The following is a 24,503-nucleotide window of genomic DNA, read 5'->3' as shown; positions in this document are numbered from 1 at the left end:
AAGCAGGTGTTTTAATAGTTGTATACATTTGTGTTTCCCTTAGATCGCCTATCACTGGTTAGCTCTGAAAAACACATTACTCCTGTTATAGCCAACTTAGGAACTGGGACTCGCGGGGTGGGGGTGGGGGAGGTGAATCACATTCCCCCAGCAATAATTCCCTTGTTGAATTTCAGACCCAGGGAGTACCACACAAGTCCGACTTTTATTACCAGTTCTTTTGTCTAAATGATCCTTGTCATAAGTCCAGCATTCCCTTCATGACTGAGAAGATGGGTGATCAGGCGAAAATAAATATCTGTTGAATCTTAACATTTTTTTTGCTGTTGTTATTCACCAAAATGTGTTTGTAACTAGTACAATATCCTAGAAGCTAGCTCCTGAAAGGTGCACACATAAAATGCTCTGCATGTTGTCAAAGGTACAAGATGAAAACATCTGTTTCAGCCCTGAAGACATTTATTTTATAACCCAGAAGAATCAAGAGCTTTCACCAATTATTCTCCATTTCTGAAGGGTAAACAACTAGTGAGTGGTTAGACCCCAAGGCAATATTCAAATTTTAATAAAAAATGTAGGAGGCTTGGCGCTGTGGTAGAGCCTCTGCCTAGGAAGCAAGAGACTCTGAGTACCTCCCCCAAAAGAAAACCACATTTGTGGCACCCCAAGATGCTGAGGGCAGGCTGTAAGAACTCAGACTCCTTCTCTGGGCAGCTAGCACAGCATTGTGGTGCTCTTGCTAAATGCGTTTGGGCAGGTAGAACTTGCCCCAGTAACGCCCCTCCTGGGTTAGGTCATATGGGTTTAACACTTTCCCGATGCCCATCATGTTGGCGGTGACGATGCGCTCAAAGGTCCAGGGGTTTTGGTTGTTTTCTTCTTTTTCCTTTTGCAGTTCCTGCATCCTCTCCAGAGTCTGGTGGCTCACGGCCTTCGCTGGGAAGGGTAACTTGTAGGCAACCTGGTTCAGGAAACCTTGCACCTCTTCGAATTCACAGCGCCCCCCTCCCCCCATCTCTACTATGAGGCGGCCAGCCTTCAAGGGGGTCACTTAGTGATCAATGGCACCTTTGCCTCCCACCCATGCGCTGCCCGACACTTTTGGGGTGATTGGCTTGAACAGGGCTGGGACTCGCCAGATAGCAAACATGTTCTTTGGGTCCATAGAGCGGTTGATGGTGAGGCGCATCATTTCAAAATGGCCCCAACGGAGGTAACCACCTCCCAGTGCCAAAATCGCAAAATTGCCTTCTGTGAATTCAGTAGCCTCAGTGAAAGGTCCCCGAATATCTTTGAAGTTTCTAGGTTCTCTTCTTACTTTTGGAACAAGTGGTGCCCTTTCAACAAATTTAAGCTTGGATTTTTCGGGAATAGAAACATCTTCAGAAGATGGCACCGGAAGCAGCGTCTTGAGGCCCGCACTGGCGGGAGTGGCAGTCAAAGAATCTGACCAAGGCACCCGCAGGAGCGGCGCGCTGGCGCCAGCTGGCCAATGCCATGTGGCGCGCGGGCAGCCAAGCCCGGCCTCCTGCACTCCAGCAAGGCTCTGCGGTGCCCAGCCGGAAGCTCCTCTATTGATACCTTTTAAAAAAGCAATACAATTTGAAAATGATCAGCAGGAATAGACCTAGCAGGAGAGCACAATAGCTCAAGAGCTACGTACATATGAACACAGAAGATGATGCTAAGAGAAATGAACTTCAAGTTATGGAAGCAAGGGATATATCACTGTTGTAGTTATTTTCAACATGACATGCGAAACTGTGACCTTCTATTTTTTTTTATATTCTCTTCCCGTGGTTTTACCTCTGATATCATTGTAACTGGATATTGTACCCTGGATATTGTATAAATGTGTATTGGAACTAGGGAAGGGAAAGGGTATCTCAAAATCGAGAGACAAAGGATAAAGACTAACCAATGCAACAGCAATACTTACAAACTTACAAACAAATTGGTGTAAACCAATTGTAGAACTCCTGGTGGCGAGAGGGAAATGGGGAGAGGGGAGGCGGGGTAAAAATGAGGGAGAAGATAACAAGTTGGAAAAGAAATGCACTCACTGCCTTACATATTAAACTGTAACCCCTTTGTACTTCACTTTGGCAATAAAGAAAAAGAATCTTGCTCTCTGGTTGTTTACATTGTAACTAGAATTTTCAAGGACATTGACATAAAATAATAATTTCTCATGAGGAAAACTGCAATAAGGAATGTAAAGAATGAAGAATTCGGAATGGAAGAACTGGATATATCCAAGAGCTTTCGAGAAAACTAGATATGTAAAATGTTGCAATTGACTGCTTTTTATGCTCAAAGCATATTCCCAGAGTTATAACCCAAACCATTGTAGATAGTCACTGAGAAATAGAACACAGAAGAGAAACCTTGTTAAAAAATAAGTTTATTAAAAAAAAGTTTATGATGTATCAGGTTCTGTGAACAAGCTAGGTAAAACTCCTTGAGCCATTGAATAAAACTTCAAGCTGAATCTTATATTGCTTGTGGTATTTCAAGTCAGGAAGCGATCCCATAAACACACCTAGTAAGATTTTCAGTGTTTAAGGCACAACACAAAGTTCTCATAGAAGCCCACCTAAATAAGATTTGGATAGAGCTATTTATCTTTCCTTTTCCTTTTTTTATTAAAGATGTAATTTTAAAAGTTTTATTATTTTTAATTTAGTTTGAGCACTGCTTCTTTCATGAAGTTTCTTTATATTTCTTTTGAATTTGCTGTGAAGAGAATTGAATCCAGGACCTGGAACATCTCACACTAATATTGTACCATTGTGCAACATGCCAATTCCTTGTATTTAAATTGTTTTGTTGGTTTTGTTTCGATGTGATTTGTTTTCTGAGACATAATCTCCCTGAGTAACTTAGCTATGTAAGCCTGGCCTGAGCTAAAACTTGTGAGCCTCCTTCCTGAGCCTGCCCACTGTAGAATTTATGGAGTATATGAACAGAATGTAAGTTTTTTTCTATGATTCATCTTGGGAAAGCAGGATGAAGAGAATATTACTGGTTAGGATTCTAAAAGTAGAATTGAGAAAGAGAAATTCTAATGACAAATATACTGTTAGGAGGGCATTAAATAAGAAGAGAATCTTAATCATGATGAGACCAGTTAAGGAACTCCAGACAAATAGTAAACTTCAATTTTGCTGGGCTGAGATGAGATGCAACTATATTAAGTTCATACTGAATGTATTTACAAGCAAAAACAAACTAAGCAAAAAGTGGAAAGGAAGTCAGTGGTGCTGAAATGGTATCTTGAGACTCAAATGTAAAGTTGTGCAATTTAAGAAGCCATAGTGCAGAATGAATGGGTAGGAAGTAAGCAGCTAAGAGGATACAAGTTCTGACAAGTGGAAAGAAGAACATAATAAAAGTTGTCAAGATGGAAATTAGATGGAAATTTTAGTCAATCTCAAAAACATTTTTCTATTTGAGATACTTCTGGACAAACCTCCACTGTCTTTGTTATTATATTTCATGGGAAACCATAAGTCTAACAGGAAGCAGAAATAAAAAGAAAATTGTTAAGATGTGTGTGACCAAACCAAGAACTTAAACTTAGGAAATTAATTGTATGTCCAATGAAAGGAAGATTGTCATTACTTTGAATTTTAAATATATATTTCAGTGCTCAAATGATATCAAGAATGAAATATACGCAGGGTTCTCATAGGTCATTATTGCAGAAGCTGAGATCTGAGTATCCTAGTTCAAAGACAATCTGAGCAGGAAAATTCATATAGTTATCCCTGGAGCCGTAGAGCATTAGCCTTGAGCTCCAAACTCAGAGTCAGAGAGCAGGCCCTGAGTTCAAGCCCAGGACTGGCCCATAGGAAAAAGAAAAAGGGAAAGAAACAAACAAAAGAATGAAATTTAAAGAAATCTGGTTTGGGAGGTAAAATAGTGTAAAATTATTGTTTATAGGTGGGAATGTAAACTGGTTCAGCCACTCTGGCAAGCAGTATGGAGATTCCTCAGAAGGCTAAATATAGAACTCCCCTATGACCCAGCAGCCCCACTTTTGGGTATCTATACAAAAGACCACAAACAAAATCACAGTAATGCCACCAGCACAACAATGTTAATCGCGGCACAATTTGTCATAGTGAGAATCTGGAACCAACCCAGATGCCCCTCAGTAGACGAATGGATCAGGAAAATGTGGTACATATACACAATGGAATTTTATGCCTCTATCAGAAAGAATGACATTGTCCCATTTGTAAGGAAATGGAAGGACTTGGAAAAAGTTATACTAAGTGAAGTGAGCCAGACCCAAAGAAACATGGACTCTATGGTCTCCCTTATTGGGAATAATTAGTACAGGTTTAGGCAAGTCATAGCAGAGCATCACAAGGCTCAATAGCTATAACCTTATGAACACATAAGATGATGCTAACTGAAATGAACTCCATGTTATGGAAACAATTGTTATATCACAGTTGTAACTACTTTCAACGTCCTATGTGTATCTGTAGCTTCTATTATTGATGATGTTCTTGTATCACCTTCCTGTGGTTGTACCTACACTATCTCTGTAATCTTATCTGAGTATATTGGAAACCGTGTTTACTGGTATTGGAAGTAGGAAATTGAAAGGGAATACCAAATTTGAGAGACACAGGGTAAAAAAAGAGAAACAACTACAAAAGCAAAACTGTTTGGTGTAAGTGAACTGAACACCTGGGGGGGGGGGGAGGAACGGAAAGGGGGGGAGGGAGGGGGTATAAGGGACAAGGTAACAAACAGTACAAGAAATGTATCCAACGCCTAACGTATGAAACTGTAACCTTTCTGTACATCAGTTTGATAATAAAAATTTGAAAAAAAATATAACATGACATCTAACCAAAATAATAAGAAATCAATTTAAGAGTATCTCTCCAGTAGAGAATTATTTATGAAGAGAATTTATATTTCATAGTTACAGAGATTCATGGCTGATTGTAGTCAGGCTAAGTCTAACCACATACTGTCTTAAGGCTGGAAGCAACAAATGTACCCTGGTACAATCAATTGCTTGCTGAAAGTCAGACCTATTGTTTGGGGTGAAGGAATTGAATCAATTATTTTCATTCCAGCACTAGAAACTTAGAACATGACTCTTACCCAACACAATTAAGACCCTTTCTGGTCAATTAAGCAAACATTGTTAAAAAGAAATTTCAAACAAAATAATAATGTCTCAATTTTTCTTAATGGCACGTACTTCAATAGTATTTTGGTTTTGTTGGTGTTGCTCCTCATCTTTATTAGAGTTTTCTTCCAAGTTTTTCTCAACTAATTGAAATAATCTCTTTCCATACTTCTAATATATTAGTTTACTCATTTATGTAGCCTAATTACAATAATGAGAACATCTGGAATCTGTAACTTAATGACTAAGAGAAATACATAGCTACACAAACAAGCTGTTTACTATATTTTAAATTAGAAAATGAGAACATTAATTAATCTAATCCTATGTTTAAGTTTGCTTAATACAGAGATCCAACTGTATTTAGACATCCTAACTTACATCCTACTACAAAGTAACAATTGGAAATAGCATAATTGCTTCTTATAAATTTCTTATTCTAAATACATATGAGTACCTTTCATCAGTCACTGAGAGACAAGAAAGGGTAAAACAATATTGCTAGGGAATAAGAATAAGGAAAGCAGTAGAAGAGAGTTTAAAAATGCATTTTAGCAAGGTACATAAAAGAATAAATGTCCTCAAGGAATAAGGAAATTCTTGTTTAGCTTCTTGCTCTAGTTCATAATTATGAAGATAAGCAATTTATATTGGCTTTCAAAAAAAGCTCGGTTTGGGTCCCTTTCTGTAAAATGGTTCATTTTTTCAAAGCCTTCTATGTGCATGTTAGGTCTTAGTTTAAAAGTGTACTTTTATACATTTTGTGCGTGTGTGTGTGTGTGTGTGTGTGCTTGCATAATGTATTCTGCATTCAAAACAGTGATAAATTGCTGAACAAATAAAAGTGTAGAAGAAATAGGTACTGGGAAATAAGTATACAGAAATTGATTGAAGAGTTGTTATTAGTAGCATTGAGGTTTATTAGCAAAACAGTCTGATATCAAAGTCAATGAAGGAAGATGATAATTTACAGATGTTAACTTAACTATTCACAATACATTATGAAAATGTGTTGTTGATTTTGGAAAAGTCTTATCTCTTGCCTCCCATAAGAAAGGTGGAAATTTTTCCAGAAATGTTCCTTGAAGTATGTAAACTGGGAAAAATCTCTAAGGCTCCAAAAGAAAAGAGTAAGGCTAAATCAAAGGAAAACTAAGAGGAAAAGATCGACATGGGTAAAGACCTGATCTCATTCTGAGCTCACTTGACATTAGTGATATTATCTTCGTGTTTAAGTATGGAAACAAATATGACTTTTCTGAAATGATATGTTTACTAAATTAAAATGGCACAGAAGTACTGCAAAGCCCATATTTTTCTCAGTGCAACATGTTTCCTCTTTATGGAAGGACTATATTAGAAAGTCAAACACACCAACTTTTCAAAATTCTCTCATCTAATTATTTATCATTTTTTGTTCCCTCTCCTTCAACAAGATGTTCCTTTCTCTTAATAAATTGGTTTTGTAATTAAAAAATAAATTATCAAAAATATATGAGAAACCATTACATTAAATCGTGCTTTATTGAATTCCAGTATCCTTTTGGATACTATGCTGTGCTTGAGTGCTTGGAATTGTAAACCAAATTCAGTCTGCGGTAGTTGGGCTTTGTAAACTGCAAAATACGTCTAAGGGGAAAAAATTGTGTTTCAAAAGCCTGAGGGGGAAAGTGACTCACTTTGCTTTCCTAACATCAAACAGGCCTTGTAAAACAACACATTGATCAGTTAAATATAAATGAAGCAGAATCATATGGATATAATTCTCTTAAATTGAATTTCCTTTAAAATAGAGATGGAATTAAACATTAAAAAGAGAGGTTCGTGAAGTCAAGGTTTTTTTCATTTGACATTTATACACATGGCTTTAAATGCTAAAAATGAATAAATCTCAACCCCATTAAATAGGTGGTAGGATGTCTTGTTTGATATGTAAGCCACGTAATATTGTTTTCTACACATGCCAAGGATGGTTTTATTTCTAAAAATACCTCAATTGAACTTTACCTCTGCTTTTATTTGCTTGACAATTTAATTTCTGGTTTTCATATATTTGGAGAACTAAGAAGAGAGAGTTCTAAGTCCATTGAGGGCAAGTAAGGCAACATAATTCTCTGTTATTTTGTTCCCCAAAAGGTCAAAGGAAACAAGAATTTCAAAGTTGGTGGATATCAAGTAATTTGGGGCCATGCTTTGAGGATACTGGGAGAAAGAATGTGGATACTATAAGCTAGAAGGTAGCTAAAAATTATAACCAATCTCAGTTGATTCTGCGGATCCTATGGTATCTCCTTATAAGTAACTCTCTATGTGTAATGCTCCCCTATTGGGACACACAGTGGTGAAATAAAGGGGGCCCATCATCTTCACAGGCACCCATGAGGTAGCTTTCATCTTGAAGGTACTGAAAGTGAGAACTATTTTAAAAGGCAGGAACAATGTGCTTTCCAAGGGCACCACTCCAAAACAACACTGCGAAATGGAGGGACATGGTATTTGAAGAACGACTTCATCTCCATTCTACTTTAACAAGCTTAATCCATTTGATACATGCTTGTCATCATTTTCAAATGGACTTAATGGGACTCAAAAGTTATTAAAAAAAATTGAGCAATAATGTGTATCACTATTTAGTGGGATAAGGAGTTTCAACCTAGAAGACTTATAAAGAAGAAAATGGCTCCTTGTTTTTACTTCAATAACATAACAGAAACTAGTTCCTTACTTTGCCAATAAGTAAGGTTATCTATTAGCTTATAATAACTTTCTGTCACATGTTTAATGTAGCATACTCATTAATTCAGTAAATATTATTGAAAAATTGTATACTAGGCAGCACCCTTTTAGAATAATGTGTATCTTTTTAGGCCCTCCACACTACATTAGACCTAAAAAATAAATTTATTTTCATTTATTTAATAATTGCTTGGAAAACTCACCATGTGATTAATGCTAAGCACATGACATGAAAATAAAATTGTACTTAAAAATAAAAATTGAAATGGATTCTTATATAAACACATGTGTAGAGATGCACACACAGACACACATACATAAATATATACACATGGAATATATTAAAATATACAATATTAAGAATTGTGACCATCCTTTCCCTTGGAAAGAAACAATGATTGCCATAAGACCTAGATGAAGAGCTCTGGATAAAAATGAATGAGGATGAATTAGGTGTACTAGCAATTGTTAAGGAAAAGAGCTACCATTTCTGCAGTTTTGAGAGTCTAGATATCAGTGAAGGTTGAATGCTATAAGGATGTATCCAGATTAAGAAGCATTTAAGATTATACAAAGATGAATTAAATGAAATGTTAACATATGTTGTAGCCTATCATAATTTTGTGAATTAGTTAAAAAGGCATTTTCACCAGGATTGAATACTTTAGGGGGATTTTCTGATGCATTCTTTTTGATGTGCCCTTGAAACATTAATGTGTTCCAGCTTTTTAAATAGCAATATAATATGGAGACATACTTACATTCCCTTTCCTGTATTTCATGGAGAAAACAAAATTCAATATTTCAAATTGTAGTAAAAATCCTACTTTTAAGCTAATGATCTCCACATCTCCCCTTTCTCCATCACTGACAATTAGGCTCAGCTGTATGAAATACTCCAGTCCTGAAAGTTAATTATTTCTTATAAATTTTAGTTAATTCCCAAATCCTTGAAAATCATCTTTCATCAACTACTCCCTACTTTCTTTCTTCCCTGTGCATTCAACTATTCCCTACCTCTTGATTCCTCCCCAAATATGCAAAACAAATATGCTCCAGCCTCAATTTGTATTCACACAACTATAAAAATATACAAACACACATACACACATATATAATTTAAAGCTTTTCTAAAACAATGCTTATGAGTTGATGAAAATAGAAGGATTAAACGAGTAATGATTTCAAATATACCAAAAAGATATGAAATTGGTTTAAATTCTAGCAAAAGCATAGGTAAAGAATTGAATTATTTTAGTTTATATGTTTTGAAAAAAATATTGGTGTTGGATGTTATTTCATGAATTTCAGCCATAAAATTGTAGGTAGTAGGAGTTGACTGTTTTATTTCAACATTCATCCAACCTGTATTAGTGAACATAGAAGTTTTGATTATATCTCTGCGGGTAGTTGAAAGTACACTGAAACATAAGTCTATCTGTAAACATTACAACATTACAAGACATTTATGGCAGTATTGGGATTTTTTAATTATATCTTTTTTTAATCTTCAAGTAGTTGTACAAGGAGCTGTACAATTCGACATGTCAGCTTAAGGGTACAATGCCTCTTGACCAATATCATTGTTCTAATCATTGGAAGTACTGGTATTTGAACTCAGGGCTTTGAGACTGTTACATTGATGTTCTACTACAGGAACCATTACTCTGGTATTTCACTATTTAGTTTTAGAATAGGGTCTTGCTTCATGTCTTGGCACATTTGTACAGCTATTTCCACTTTGCTGTCATACCTGTGTGCACCACCATATCCAATTTCCCCCGTGCAGATGGAGTTTCACAGATTTTTCTACCAGGGCAAGCCTAGACCCACGATCGTCACATTATCAGTTTCCAAGTGTGCAGATTGCAGCTATCAGTCACTGATGCCTGGCTCCCAAGGACTGCTTTAATAGACAAAATTCCAAATTCCTGTAGTATTACTTAATGAATATGTTAAAAGTTATTTTCACTACATTAATTTTTAATTATTAGTTCAACCTTTAATTCAAAATATTCATAATTTATTCACTTGAGTACAAGTCATGGAGATTAGAGGCTTAAAATGAAATAAAGATTGGTGAATTAGGCTATGAACTAGGATTTAACATACCTAATTTTTCCTTTGCATTGCCTATCAGTCTTCAAATTCCATAAAGTATACTCATAGACCCATTGGTTGTCAACTATTTCTTATAATTAAGTCAATAAATAAGTATTTGTGACAAAAGTTCTAAGCCATGCCTTTGTAGTAAAAGAGCTAATGCCACTGTCTACATAAGAATAAGCCAATACAATAACGGAAAGGAAACAAACATATTAATATATCTAATGAAAAGTTTAGTTGGAATTATATATAGATAAACAAAATAATTAGCTTTAGGGAATAAGACAAAGAATGAACACCAGAGTTTATGAACACAGGGACATACAAAATAACTTTCACTAATCATTGAACTGAAGCAGCACAAAAACACATACACGTGCACAATTTAAACAGAAAATTGTTACACAAATGCATAAAAATATTCATGATATCTTATGAAGTTATTTTCTGTTTTGTGTTGTTGTGTGTTGTGTTGTTGTGTCACAACTCTTTCATAACTGGTCCATCATGGCTCTCCCTATATAGCGCCTTAAAGATCATTATTTTCACAAAGGTAATTGGGCTGTTTTGGATGAGGCTTGACTTTGTACATCTATTGCTAATTCTCAGGGGAAAAAATATGATTGCTCTAGCTAGGATCAGATCCTTATCATGGATTGCAATTGGGCTAATTTCTAAGATATAATTAGAAGTTCAAAGAAAATATTTTCTAAAGAAAATTATTGAGATATTCATAGGAATCAATTGTAAAGGACATTTTTATTCTTAACCATAATCTCTTAAAAAAACAATTAGCCAAAATCTTCTCAGGGTGAGACAAGAAAAGAAGGGAGAAGGGCATTCTGTGAAGAAACACTAGAATCCAGAAAATAGAAATACTGTAATTATACATGTCAAAAATATAAACAAGTATCACTTCAAGACAAAAACATGAATAACCATATGAATTTATAAGTATTATTTTCATGAATTAAACAATTCCATAATAAAACATATTTTATGTTTTGATTGCTCATACATAGATTTTCATAAGAAAAGCAAATCACTCCTACCTAAAATATAATTAAATGTATAACTCTTAATTGATTAGTAGAAATCTATAGAATTCCATACACTCAGATGACCACATTCCAAAAGTGCTTTAATTTCATCAGAATATTTTAAAGGGCTAAATAATTACAATATTTGGCTTTTTAAATTGATAAATGCTATAATACTTTTATAAAATTAAAAAAAATTAAAAAACAAGGTTAGTTTCTTGCTTGAATAGGTGTCATACACTGACTTTACATGTTTTCTTAGTGACTATTTTTTTTAACCAGGTCTCTTATTAACCATAATATTATAATTATTTTTAAGAACATTGTGTTTTCCCACAGATAAAAAGATTCAGGCAATTAAAATTCAAATTTTTAAACAATAATTCATTTTTGAATGCAATCATGGAAAGTAAAAATGAATACTGAGGTTTTCTTGAGTTATTTACTTTTTACTAATTTATTTTTCACTCTGAATTGTTCATGATCAATTATACTTTCTACTTGTGTACTGGTGGTCATAAGGCAACTCAGATACCTGTCGACTATTTTTATTTTGTAGGATATTTGCTTATTTTATCTTAGAGCTGAAGAAAAATAAATGTCATTAAGTATTGAAAATACAATCAACAATGCCAAACAATTAATTCCTTTATGATACTATGAGATACTTATGGCTTTTTGAAGTATATGAGAGTCTTCAAATTTTGGGGTTGCAGAGTTTATATATGATACCATTTTACATTTGTGTTTTGTAGTTTTGTTGTTTTTTTTTTTTTTTACCAGAGCCGAGAACCGAACCCCGGGCCCGCTTGCCAGGCAGGCACTCTTCCGCTGAGCCAGATCCCCAGCCCCCCATTTTACATTTGTGAATGAACATATTTCTTATCTACAATTAGTAATGAAGTCAATGAATTGTGTATTAGAGAGTAGCTGAGTGATCTTTGTGGGCAAATCACATGATTCCAAAGAGTCTAGGTATTTTCATCTGAAAAGCTGTATAAAATTAGATAATGCAAGCAAAATATGTTATGCACTGCTAGGACATAGGCAAGCCACAAATACATTGAAACACACTTATTTTTTCAACAATATCCATTTTACTCCTTAATTCCTGACACTATACTCAGCACTTGGAATCAGAAAATAAGCAACATATATACATCTGGCATCACATCTAAATTCTATAGGGATATACATAATAGAATTCGCAGCATTTAATTCTCATATTGAACTAATATTGAGAAGCTATAAAAATTTAGAGTGTAAGCCTCAGGTTGGCATGCAATCTTGGCTAGGGGAGAAAATAGGAAGAGAAGAATCCAATCAAATTCAGAAAACCTGTGAAATAGGCCTTAAAGATGAGCAGGACTTCATCAGGTATGGAAGAGTAGAATAGATTCAATAAGAAATAAGAAAAGGAAGAATGCAGATTACAAATGAAGTTGAATGAAGCTCAGGATTTGGCTTCACCTTAGAAAGCCATTGATTACAATTTAGCACAACATGACTTTAACTGGTTTATGCTCTAGAGAAAAAGAAATCCACCTTGTATTCTAGATGAACAGGTAGGTCTAAGAAGGAATGAAGACACACTGATCAGTTAATAGCTTTCTAGAGTCAACAGAGTGAGAAAATAGTCAGGGTCCCACTGAGAGCATATTTATGGTTGTGACTGTGAGGAGCCTGAGCAGCCGGTGCACCTCTATATTGTAGCTTGGGCCTAACGGGGCTCTGAAGCTTTCTGGAATAACTGTAGAACATATCAGTATGAAGCCTGAAAAAAAATGCAGTCTAAAATAATCAAGGTAGCCAGAGAAACTTCTTTTGACCAGAAGCCAGTTAAAGTTAGGATGCTTTAGCCATTGTTTGTAAGATGCTTCACTGCCTTATTTGATAATTGTGCTGTGTACTGGAAGATCAGCAGACAAATATTTGAAGTACCAGGTGCTCCTCCAGGCAATCAAGCCCCTGAAAAGTTACTGCCCCAATAAGTAACTAATGTATACATAGCAGGAGGGTACTGGCGCCAAAAGTCCCTTGCAACACCCTCTACTAACAGTCCCGTCCCGAGGTGGATAACAGGTGAAGGCTAACCCCACATGTCTTTTGCAAACTTTGACTGTCTTGCTCTTAAGTGACAGTGCCCCAGCTAAACAGGAATAGATAACACACTAAAGGTTCGCCAATTACATATCTTTTTTAACTGGAAATCCCCTAGACTTGTTTACTATAAAAACCCAGTGTAATCTGTGCTTGGGGCCTTTGTCCATCTTGGCTGTCTGTGTCCTTGTGGGCGTAGGTCCCAGCTCGAGCTTGCTAATAAACAACTCTTCGGTTTTGCATCGGAATCGGCTTCTCGGTGGTCTTTGGGGGGTGGTCTCCAATTGTGGGCATTTCAACTGAGAATAAAAGGAGGCACAATACATGGGAGCGTGATTAGGAATTAACTAGGTTTAGGCACAGTGAATTGTTTGTTTGAACTCACAGTCTTTCCCTTGCTAAGAAGTAGGTTTACCCCATAAGTCACACTTCAACACACTTAGTTATTTAGTTATATTTTAGTTATATTTAGTTAATTTTCCATTAAGTTTTCATCTTTTTTCTTCCCTATAGCTTGCTGGTTTATAGAGATGGAAGCATAGCTACCTTTTTTTTTTTTTTTGCTTAAACTAGCCTTAAATTTCAACCATCCTCATCCTTCTTCTAGAGTGGCTGGAATTATAGGTGTCTGACACCATACCTGTCCATTTTTAAATTTCCTGTACTCATTACTAATGTTCTTATGTGGATGGCTCAGTCAATATTCAGTCAAGTAAACCAGCATGGATGATACAAAGGATTTATTCGTTTGTACAGGATTCTTGTGGATGGTTAAGCAATTGAAATGGTTAAGTACCATGTTGAATATATGAAGATGAAGTATAAGACTGAAATGTGAGATAATCTTAATTAAACATGTAGATAGGGTCATTACAAACAAAAATGTTCATAAGTTATATAGCACAAAGTGAAAAGATATATATGCTATAAAAGGAAGATCTCAGCTTACAATAAAATAAATATACTAATACAAAAAGATTATTTTTACTCCATAAGTACCTAGTATTATTAAAATATATAGCAATTGGTTTTAAATTTACTACATTATACTCCAGAGATTTCATAAATTAGATATATTATATTGGATTTGACTATAACACTGATGAAAAATAAAACTCTATAATATACTAAGCAGTTGTGGCATATATATATATATATATATATATATATATATATATATATTTTTTTTTTTTTTTTTTTTTTTTTTTTTTGTCCAGTCCTGGGACTTGGACTCAGGGCCTGAGCACTGTCCCTGGCTTCTTTTTGCTCAAGGCTAGCACTCTGCCACTTGAGTCACAGCACCACTTTTGGCCATTTTCTATATATGTGGTGCTGGGGAATTGAACCCAGGGCCTCATGTATATGGGGCAAGCACTCTTGCCACTAGGCCATATCCCCAGCCCCAGCAGTTGTGGTTTTAATTTTGCTTAATAAATACTTACGGAAATATTGCTATTTGAAAAATGTGATAGTAATGTAACTAAAGAGAAAATAATTTGTAAAGGCAACTATATATTTTTTCTCATTCTCATTCTTATCTCCTATCTCTTTTCTTATTCAAACCTTATATTTTGGGAAAGAACATTTCCCTATCAAACCAAATTTTTTTTCAAGGTACTATTAATAGTATCATTTTGATTTTATGAAAAACATATGAAAAAATTTTGAACATGTGTAACTAGATGAAGGCCATGCTCTAGCATATTAATTTTGTATTTGTTGAGGTGATTACAAATCGAGTTTTTTATTATATACAAAGATCAATATTTGTTCTGTCTTACCTTGTTATATGTGTGTGTGTGTGTGTGTATGATTCAACTCACTATATGGTATTCATTTTTTTATTTGGAAAATTTGCAGGACTTTAAAGGACTCTGCAGGAAAAAATATTTAGTTCTCTACAGATTCTGAAAATAATAATTAATTGAAATCTCAACACATACATTGTATATAGAGTTGCCTAAATAATGACTGCAACAAATATCTGGGAAATCAGATTTATTGACTTTCAGATTACACACACACACATACACACACACTTGTATAAAACTGGATTTCATTTTACATGTAAACCATGATTTTTTGTTAATGGTCCCAGGTAATCAATTTCATATAACCACCAGCATATATTAATATTCAATGACATAGGACAACTAGACCACATTTAACTGCCTTGTGTATGAAACTGTAACTCCTCTGTACATCACTTTGACAATAAAAACATAATTTTTTAAGTTATATGGTGATAATTTTTGGTGTATATTCAACTGATAAAAATAACTATAAAGTTTTTGACTGGCTTTCATTACACCGCCAGTTTTGATGAAGCAATTCAGAGTATGTCCCAAGGAAAGCTACTCATGCGTAAAATCTAATACTGGCCCCCCCCCCCAAGTATATTTTCAAGGCAAAGAGCAGACATGGAATGCCCACAATGGATGGGTTTCTCAGACAAAGGTGCTTCTGGTGACGATGCTAATCAGCCTTGAAAACTATTGGGTCCACAGGATGGCATTCTTTCCATTGCCTTCATTTGTCAGTTGTGAATATGTCAAAGAACAATGTACTAAGGCCAGTTAAGTTTCCGGAGGCTGAACAAGCCTTTGAACATAAAGGTATTACAGAACATATATTTTTTTTTCTTTGTGAGTTAACTGAAATCACAAAATTACTAAATGTCTTTGGAATTTTGTAAAGAAAAAAATCGGTGGCTGTTATTGCAACTTGTTAGGAACATGAATAAATTTTTCATTAGGTTTATTCATTTCTGTTTAAGAAACACAGCAGAAAATTTTACTTTTCTGTATAGTAATTATTCTTTAAATTTTAACTTTTGAATAATGTATCTCTAAGGAAAACTGTTTTCCAAGAATGATGCTGCATATATTATCAATTGGATGGAGAAACTAACCTCAATTTCTTTAGTTAACACAGTGATTGACAGCATGAATATACAAGGTATTTTAATATATTTACACTGAATAATTTTGAATTATAGTACAGTTCACAAATGATTCAAGATTATTACACTATAAACATAATTGCAATCCGATTCATGTAAATGCATTTTTGACGAATTTTACTGACCAAAGAGATTTTTGTAGGTAATACAGTGTTTAAACCACAAGGAAAATTGACCGATTCCTTGATTTTAAGTATATCAATGAATTTACAAGAACCTTGCTCACTTGTGAGCATTTCCAATTTTCAGGATCGTTGATGACAGATTATTTCATTAGCTGTGTTTTGTGGTTAGTCTTTCAGTTTTCTCTGGCAAAAATATACGGAGAGTGGTGCTGGAGTTCTAAATTTTACATTTGTGTACATTTCTATGATTTTATTGTATATAAACTGAAGAAGAAATGTTTCAATTACTATTATAATTTTATCAGTCCCAGGGCTTGGACTCAGGGCCTGAGCACTGTCTGGGACTTCTTTTGCTCAAGGCTAGCACTCTACCACTTCAGCCACAGTGCCACTTCTGCCTTTTTCTGTATATGTGATGCTGAGGAATCAAACCCAGGGTTTCATGAATGCAAAGCAAGCACTCTACCCCTCAGCCATATTCCCATACCCTCAATGACTCTTTAAACAAAATGAGGCTATACTCTTTTATGCATATAACACTCATTTCAAAATAGTACTCTGCAATATCAAATAGTAGGAGTGGTGACTCATTGCGCAAGAGAAATTGGAAAACGGAAATTAGGTTTATTGAAATTCTTTAGCTAGGTAATTATCATTACACAGAGGGGTGCATGAGCGCCCACAGAAACACACATACACTATATATTCTCCTTCATTTACAGAATATGTGTGTGTGTGTATTGTACTTTTGTTTAACTGAGCTGAACCTAAAATTCAGAGAAATTCATTAACTGAGCTTAGCTATCACAACTAGCCAGTTCTTTATAGCACAACCCACCATGACAGCACATTTGTCAATAACACTTGGCTTTAGTGGTATGTTTAGTTTAGATGGTCTTCCCCCTGAGCAGAACGAGATAGTATTTGTTATATAATATATAATCCTCTAATAGGTGAGAACAGGCTTTGCATGTACAGATTAAGGGCTCATTTACTTTGACCCACAGAACTAAGTGATTTGTATAGTTGAAAAAAGTACAGAAAATGAAAACAATCACAAAAAATTGACCTATTTTTCTTCTCAGTCCTTTTCTTTCTCCCTCCCTTCCTCCCTCCTTCCCTCCCCCTCCCTCACGCCCCTCAAGTTTGCCCTCAAGGCTGGCATTCTACCACTTGAACCACAGTTGTATTCTGGCTTTTTGTTGGTTAAGTGAAGATAAGAATGTGTGATATATGTGCCCAGGCTACCTTTGAACTGTGACCCTCAGATTTCAACTTCCTGAGTACCTATGATTACATGAGCTCTTTCATACTTGCAATTTTTAGATGTTTTTGGTTAACAAATATCCACCTTATTGATTTAAATTATACTAGGTCTTCATTATGCATTAGCGCCTGAATTTGGAATATTACCTGGATGATCATGAGATAATAAGAAATTTACAATAAGAATTTTTTATTTATGGTTCTACAAATGAGCTCTTAATCTAAGGTACACGTCTGGAATGTGTGTGTGTGTGTGTGTGTGTGTGTGTGTGTGTGTGTGTGCATATATATATGCACAGGCAAGGTGTGAATTGAACCTAGGGTTTTATGTGTGCTGGTTCTCTACCATAGAAACATCCTGTATGAACTGAATATTACATCAGCCCCCACTCACAAGGGAGAGTTAAACTCCATGACCACATCACTGAAGAATCATCTTGGGTCTGTGGGACAGTTCAGGGGCATCACCTATCCTGTCCTTTGGTACCAGAGTTACTTAAAATATGGTTGGGAAATAAGTTTTGCCAGGGTCATTAAAAACTCTGCAGGATATATTCTGTGATTGGTCATCACAAGAATAATCCATACCTTGTAAGAAAAAACTAAAATGTATACTATATTTTCTTAAATATGTAAAATTCTAACAAAAGTATTGAGCATTAGAACAGCCTACTTCTAACTGAGTGATATTACTGAAATTTGAGAAGGTATATTTCCATGTGTGTATATTATTGGCATCAGTTACCACATGCTTCAAATGAGGACCTAGAGATGGATTGCTGGGAAGGGCTTTGTTCTTTTCATTTCTCCAATGAGATTGCTCAAGTGTAAGGGTTCCATTTTTTCTCAATGCAATTCTTGAAGTGCTTTTCACAAGTTTGGAAATATTAAATAAAACGAGCATTTAAAATAAAACATCATTATTTTACTTCACCAAAATGTTAAAATATCTATGGATGGTCCTCACAGTAGCTTTATAAAAATGTTCACTATCCTTATACTTGATTTATCCTATGTTGCTTTTATTTAATCTATCAATTTCAACCACCACATCCACAGAAAAGTACATAGTGGCCCAGATTCTTACTTCATTGTTTCTAAAAATAATGTATGGCTTGAAAATGTATTAGCCTTAAAATGTACTAGCTCTATTTTTAGAATAACTGTATGATTAATAATAGTATTCAGTAAACAATGCCCCTGTGTATGATATTCTTATGTGGAAGTTACTATTGTTAAGTTAAGTGGTGTGATGAATCTTTCTTATTCAAACTCACCAAGTAAGCTCAGACCTGGGGTGAATAGCTGGACTAAACAAGGAGTAGCAACAAAAAAGTAAACAAACTAATTGTGATAGTTAGCACAGGAACTCTTTGCCTTAAGCTTTACATTTTTCAGCACAACATGTGATGTTATAGTCTGATTTTTTTTCTTTTCTTTTCTTTTCTTTTTTTTTTTTTTCAGTCCTGGGCTTTGGACTCAGGGCCTGAGCACTGTCCCTGGCTTCCTTTTGCTCAAGGGTAGCACTCTGCCACTTGAGCCACAGCGCCACTTCTGCCCGTTTTCTATATATGTGGTGCTGGGGAATTGAACCCAGGGCTTCATGTATATGAGGAAAGCACTTTTGCCACTAGGCCATATTCCCTGCCCTAACATGTGATGTTATATTTCATGGCTTAGCCCAAAATCAAATGATCATCTGTCATTGTATATTTCATCTCAAATTTTGTAAACTTTGAATGTTGCAATTTAGTATCACATATTGCTATTTAGAACTTTTGCTTATTTCTTCAGTCATTTAGAGCCTGAGTTTCATTATTTGATTTGAAAGAAAATGCTTTCCTTTACAATGATTGAAGGGTAGTCAAAGTGTTTCAGCTAAAGGACTAATGTGCTGTGATTTAATGCCACAGTCAATGCCGCTTTATCTTCTTGAATAAAATTGTAGATCCATAGTGAGCTGTTAATCTTAAATTAAGATTAAGGATAAATTAAGCATTTGAAAATAGAAGAGTTTTCAATAATCCTGTTGCATTCTTATATGTGAAGTAGTAGGTTCATCAGATGCAGAAGAGAAATGGCTGAGTGAAATTGCTGTCTGACCTCCATGCTAGGAAAATACCTGCTTTCTAGGAGAAGGAAATTGGGAGGATGTGATTTTGCTCTTCCACAAAGGCTTTCCTTTCAATAGGTGAAAGGAAGTAAAGGAATGTTAAGAAATCAAGCTATTCCTTAATCTTGAAGGAGATCACGAGTGGCATATTTACAAATACAAAGTTTGCAGAGTTCCTCTATTTTCTTTTGTCTTTTCAAAGTACTGAAGGAGCACAGGAAAATAATTTTATTATAAAAATAAATTAAAAGTGCAGGTGATCCTGGCTCACACCTGTAAACCTAGCCACTCAGGAGGCTGAGATCTGAGCATTGTGGTTCAAAGCCAACTGAGGCAGAAAAGTCCTTTTTTCAATTATGCACCAAAAAGGAAGGAAGGAAGAAAAGAAGGAAGGAAGGAAGGAAGGAAAGAAGGAAGGAAGGAGGGAGTAGATCAAGTGGTAGAGAGATTATCCTGAACAAACAAGCTCAGGGAAAGCACCCAGACCCTGAGTTCCAGTACCAGGAGTAGCAACAAAAAAAGTAAACAAATTAAATGTGATAGTTATCAGACAATAAAGTGAGCATCCTGTCATTATTATTCCTTTCTTACATCACATACATATAGTCACCCAAAACTCAAATTATTCATTAATTTTATTGTTGAAGTAAATTATATAAAATTTGTCAATTGTGATGTTGAAGAAATGTATAGTTAAAAGTTCTATACAGTATTCCAACTGACAGCTTCAGTGTGATTCATTGTGTATTTCTTTTAAAAATATATTATTAGTTTTAAGTATCTGTAGCAAAGGAGTTGCCATTTAACATATGCTTATGAATATAATGTATTTTGACCAATGCCACCTATTTCATCATTCTCCCCTACTATTTCTAACACCATCTCTTCCCTTAATTATCTTAATTATGTAGGATATTCATTGGTTTTGTTTTTGTTGTTTGTTGTTGTTGTTTTTTGCCAGTCCTGGGCCTTGGACTCAGGGCCTGAGCACTGTCCCTGGCCTCTTTCTGCTCAAGGCTAGCACTATTCCACTTGAGCCACAGTGCCACTTCTGGCCATTTTCTATATATGTGGTGCTGGGGAATTGAACCCAGGGCTTCATGTATATGAGGAAAGCACTTTTGCCACTAGGCCATATTCCCAGGCCCATGCATTGGGTTTTGTAACTGCATTCTCAGCCCCTTCCTTTCTTCATTCATGTACCCATCCTCTTGACCTTATCCCACACTTTTTACTACCCATTTTCTTGTGTGTATTTTGTTGGACTGTGACTTTTCCTTCCTAAGGTATTACACGATTTGAATTCTCCCTTTAATCTACCATGCAACAGTTAGTACAGCTCTGTACTTTTGCATATTTCCCTGAAGTGTTTACATATAAATTTATAAATTAATTCTATTTTCTACATGTGAGAAAAAATATATCCAATCTACTTTCCAAAGTGTTTGAACACATTTACATCCCCACCAATAGTACATTAAGCTTCCTTTTTGACCACATCTGTACCAGTATCTGTTATTGTTTGTATCCTTGATGATGTATCCATTCTAATTGGGAAGAAATGGATTCTCAGTGTTGTTTGGCTTTGTATTTCCTTTGTGGACACAGAGGGTGAGATTTCTTCATGTGTTTGTTAAAGTTCTGAAAAAGGAAATCAAAGAAGACATAAAGAAGTGGAAAGAACTTATTTGATCCTAGATTGGCAGAATTAATAGTGTGAACATGGAAAAACTGCCCAAAGCAATCTATAAATTCAATGCCAATCTCATCAAAACCCCAAAACAGAGATAGAGAAAAAAGTCCAGAAATTCCTATACAATCCCAAAAGGCCCCCAATCACGAAAGATGTTAAAAAAGAAAAAGATCTCTCTCCCTTCTCTCCAGCCATGGATCATCTTGGCCACAGGCCAGCAGTTTGGTAATAAACGTTCTCTCCTGCCTGAATACCGCGTGGCGTTCTCCTTTACCGGTTACCTACTTTAAAAACCTAACATATATGGTGCCATGACTCGGATGGGGCTTAAGAGTCAGGACAGGTGGAATTCCCATCTATTTTTCTCCTTTTTCTGGGAGTATCCCCAGTCCTGACGGCCCTTTTTCCGCGAACCGAACTGCTGCGAGTAGCCACACGGCACTTTTCACTAATATCATTGCTGGCCTCCACATCCACCTCCACCTCCACACCACTTGTCTACCCTGGTGAGTGAAACTGCTGCTGCTCGGGTTCTCTGCTGCTCTGTCTGCCGCTTCTGCCGCTTCTGCCCAGTAAGCTCTCATCCACTCACCAGGCGCCTCCCTCCCGTGCTTTTTGGGTTTTGCATCACAGTCACACCCAAGCCGGGAAACTGCTAGCACGCCTCTTGACAGTGCAATGAGGCCTGCTCGAAATACTCGCTCAGATACAGTTTTTGCCACTGCAATGTTAAATGGTCAGAAGTCACTTATATTCAGGCTCTCTCTCTCTTTTCCTCTGTTTCTCTTCCTTTTTCTCCCTCTCTCTCTCATCTTCCTGCTTACTTGCTTACTGTATAAAATTCCCAAGTTGTACCATCCTTGTGTGCCTTGCTCACAAAGCTGCCTCTTTTCACAGACCTCCGATACTGAGGTTTGACCACCAATGTGCTTTGTCAGCAAAGATATCTAAAAGTTCTTTTCTCTAGCATTGACCACGTGGTGGATATTGGGCTTAACAGGCACCAGCTCAGGCGCCATTATGCCATGCCACGTGTTCTCTGTTAGTGTGTTTGTGTCCTCCTGCCACCCTCCTCAACATGGCATCCCACTGGAGTTTATCAAAATATGGTTTTTCCATTTTATAATCTGAAAATTGTTGTTTGCTAGCAAAAATTTTTTTCTAACCGACCACGTGGTTTTAAAACATTGGGCAAAAAAAAATGTTATTTACTATTGGAATTCCAAAAGACTGAAATTCATTTTTGCATGTTGTAAAACCTATGTGCACAGTGTGTATGTCTGTGTAAATGTCATTTGTTAGTATGTCCATCTAGCTATATAACTGTGCTAAAACTCATCACATCTACTGAGTTTTGTCATTGCAGAATTCTGGCAAGTATTTGGTCAATTCTTGACAAGGTACAGGTAAGCTCTAGTCCCCTTTGTCTCCTTGTTGTTTAAATTGGAAATAAAAAAGGGCTTTTGTGGCAAAGACTCCTTGGATTGCAGTTCTAAGACAGCCAGGGCAGAAAATCTCTCTCAAACTCCATCTCCCAATTAATCAGCGAAGAGCCAGGCTGGAAGCATGGCTGACGAGACTTATCTTTTACCAGCCAAATGCTGGAAGTGGAGTTCAAGTGGTAGAGTAGAGCAGAAGTGCTCAGGGACAGTGCCCAGGCCCTGAGTTCAAATCCTGTGAATGTCAACAGGGGCAAGCCATCCCAGCAACAAGCACCTAGACCCCTGGGACTCAGCCAGTTCAGGGAACAAGGATCATGGAGAGGAGTAAGGGGAGAATGATGTCACATCCTAAATGGAGTCACTTTGTCTCACCCTTTCAAAATTAATCAGAGCCGGGGGATCAAGAGATAGTAGCTTGTCCATCTAATGTCCATACCTGAGTATGAGCACTAGCCAAGTCACCCAATTTTTAATTTTGTGCCCTAAGCCCTTCCTTTTGCCTTAATATTTTTTTTGTCCAGCCCCTGCCTCATGAGACTTCTTCCAGGCTTCATTCAAGGACTAGCATCTACCACCAAGGGACCCTGCTGTTCGCCTTCTCCAGGAGAGGCTACATTTCTGCCTTTTACCCCTAATGCCAATGCCCCTTGCCAGCAGGAAGCAGCCAGAGAGAGTCTTCGCCCTTTTTCATAACTATTAAAAGGCTGGAATGTAAGCTCCTCTCCCTGAGGGCTCCATGTAGATGCCCCACCTCATTAAGTCTCCACCCAGTTGCCTGGGTAACCTGCAGACCTGGAGGCAGTTACATCCCCTTTTCCTGAGGTCACATCCTAATCCACCTGGCCACACCCCTTGCCCCTGCCCTAGATATAAGGCAGGGCTGGGTGGGGGTCACTCTCTCTCTCTCTCCCTTCTCTCCGGCCATGGATCATCTTGGCCACAGGCCAGCAGTTTGGTAATAAACTTTCTCTCCTGCCTGAAAAAAAAAAAAAAAAGAAAGAAAGAAAGAAAGAAAGAAAGAAAGTAAGAAAGAAAGAAAGAATGAAAGAAAGAAAAAGAATAAAGAAAAAAGTAGGTCTAGGGCTGGGAAGGTGATTTAGTGGTAGTGTGCTTACCTAGCATGCATGAAGCCCTGGGTTTGATTCCTCAGTGCCACATAAACAGAAAAAGCCAGAAATGGAGTTATGGCTGAAGTGGTAGAATGCAACCTTGAGCAAAAGAAGCTCAGGGACAGTGCCCAGACCCTGAGTTCAAGCCCAGGACTAGCAAAAAAAATAGTTCTAAAGCTATAATAATTCTAAACCTCAAACTCTACTACAGAGCTTTAGTAATGAAAACAGCTTCTATAATGGCACAAACACAGGCCTGATGAACAACAGAACAGAATATTAAACTCTCATACCTTCAGCTGTCTAAGATTTGGTATGGGAGCCAAAAATTCAGGCTGAAAGAGCCTATTCAACAAATGGTGCTGGGAAAACTCAATATCTACATGCAGAAAAACTGAAACTGGACCTTGTCTCTCAACCTTGTGCTGGCATCATTTAAAAACAGATCAAAGACCTCAATGTTAAGACCTGAAACCATGAAACTATTGCAGGAAGGTTTAGGAGAAATGCTAAGTCTCGACACAGGCAGAAGCTCTGAATAAAGATCTAATAGTATAGAAAATCAAAGAAAGATTTTATTAATGGGATTTCATAAAACTAGAAAGATTCTGCACAGTTAAGAAGCTACGAAGACAGTCTACAGAACTGGAAGC

General features: G+C 36.3%; 1 pseudogene; it reads right to left on the bottom strand.

Moving 5' to 3' along the window:
- Positions 1-547: 547 nt before the first annotated feature.
- Positions 548-13,466, bottom strand: LOC125357553 (annotated as a pseudogene).
- Positions 13,467-24,503: the final 11,037 nt, after the last annotated feature.

This window comes from Perognathus longimembris, chromosome 9 (genome assembly GCF_023159225.1).
Source record: "Perognathus longimembris pacificus isolate PPM17 chromosome 9, ASM2315922v1, whole genome shotgun sequence".
Classification (NCBI taxonomy): Eukaryota; Metazoa; Chordata; class Mammalia; order Rodentia; family Heteromyidae; genus Perognathus; species Perognathus longimembris.
Note: the sequence above shows the minus strand (reverse complement) of the source record. Positions and strands in the feature narration are given on the sequence as shown.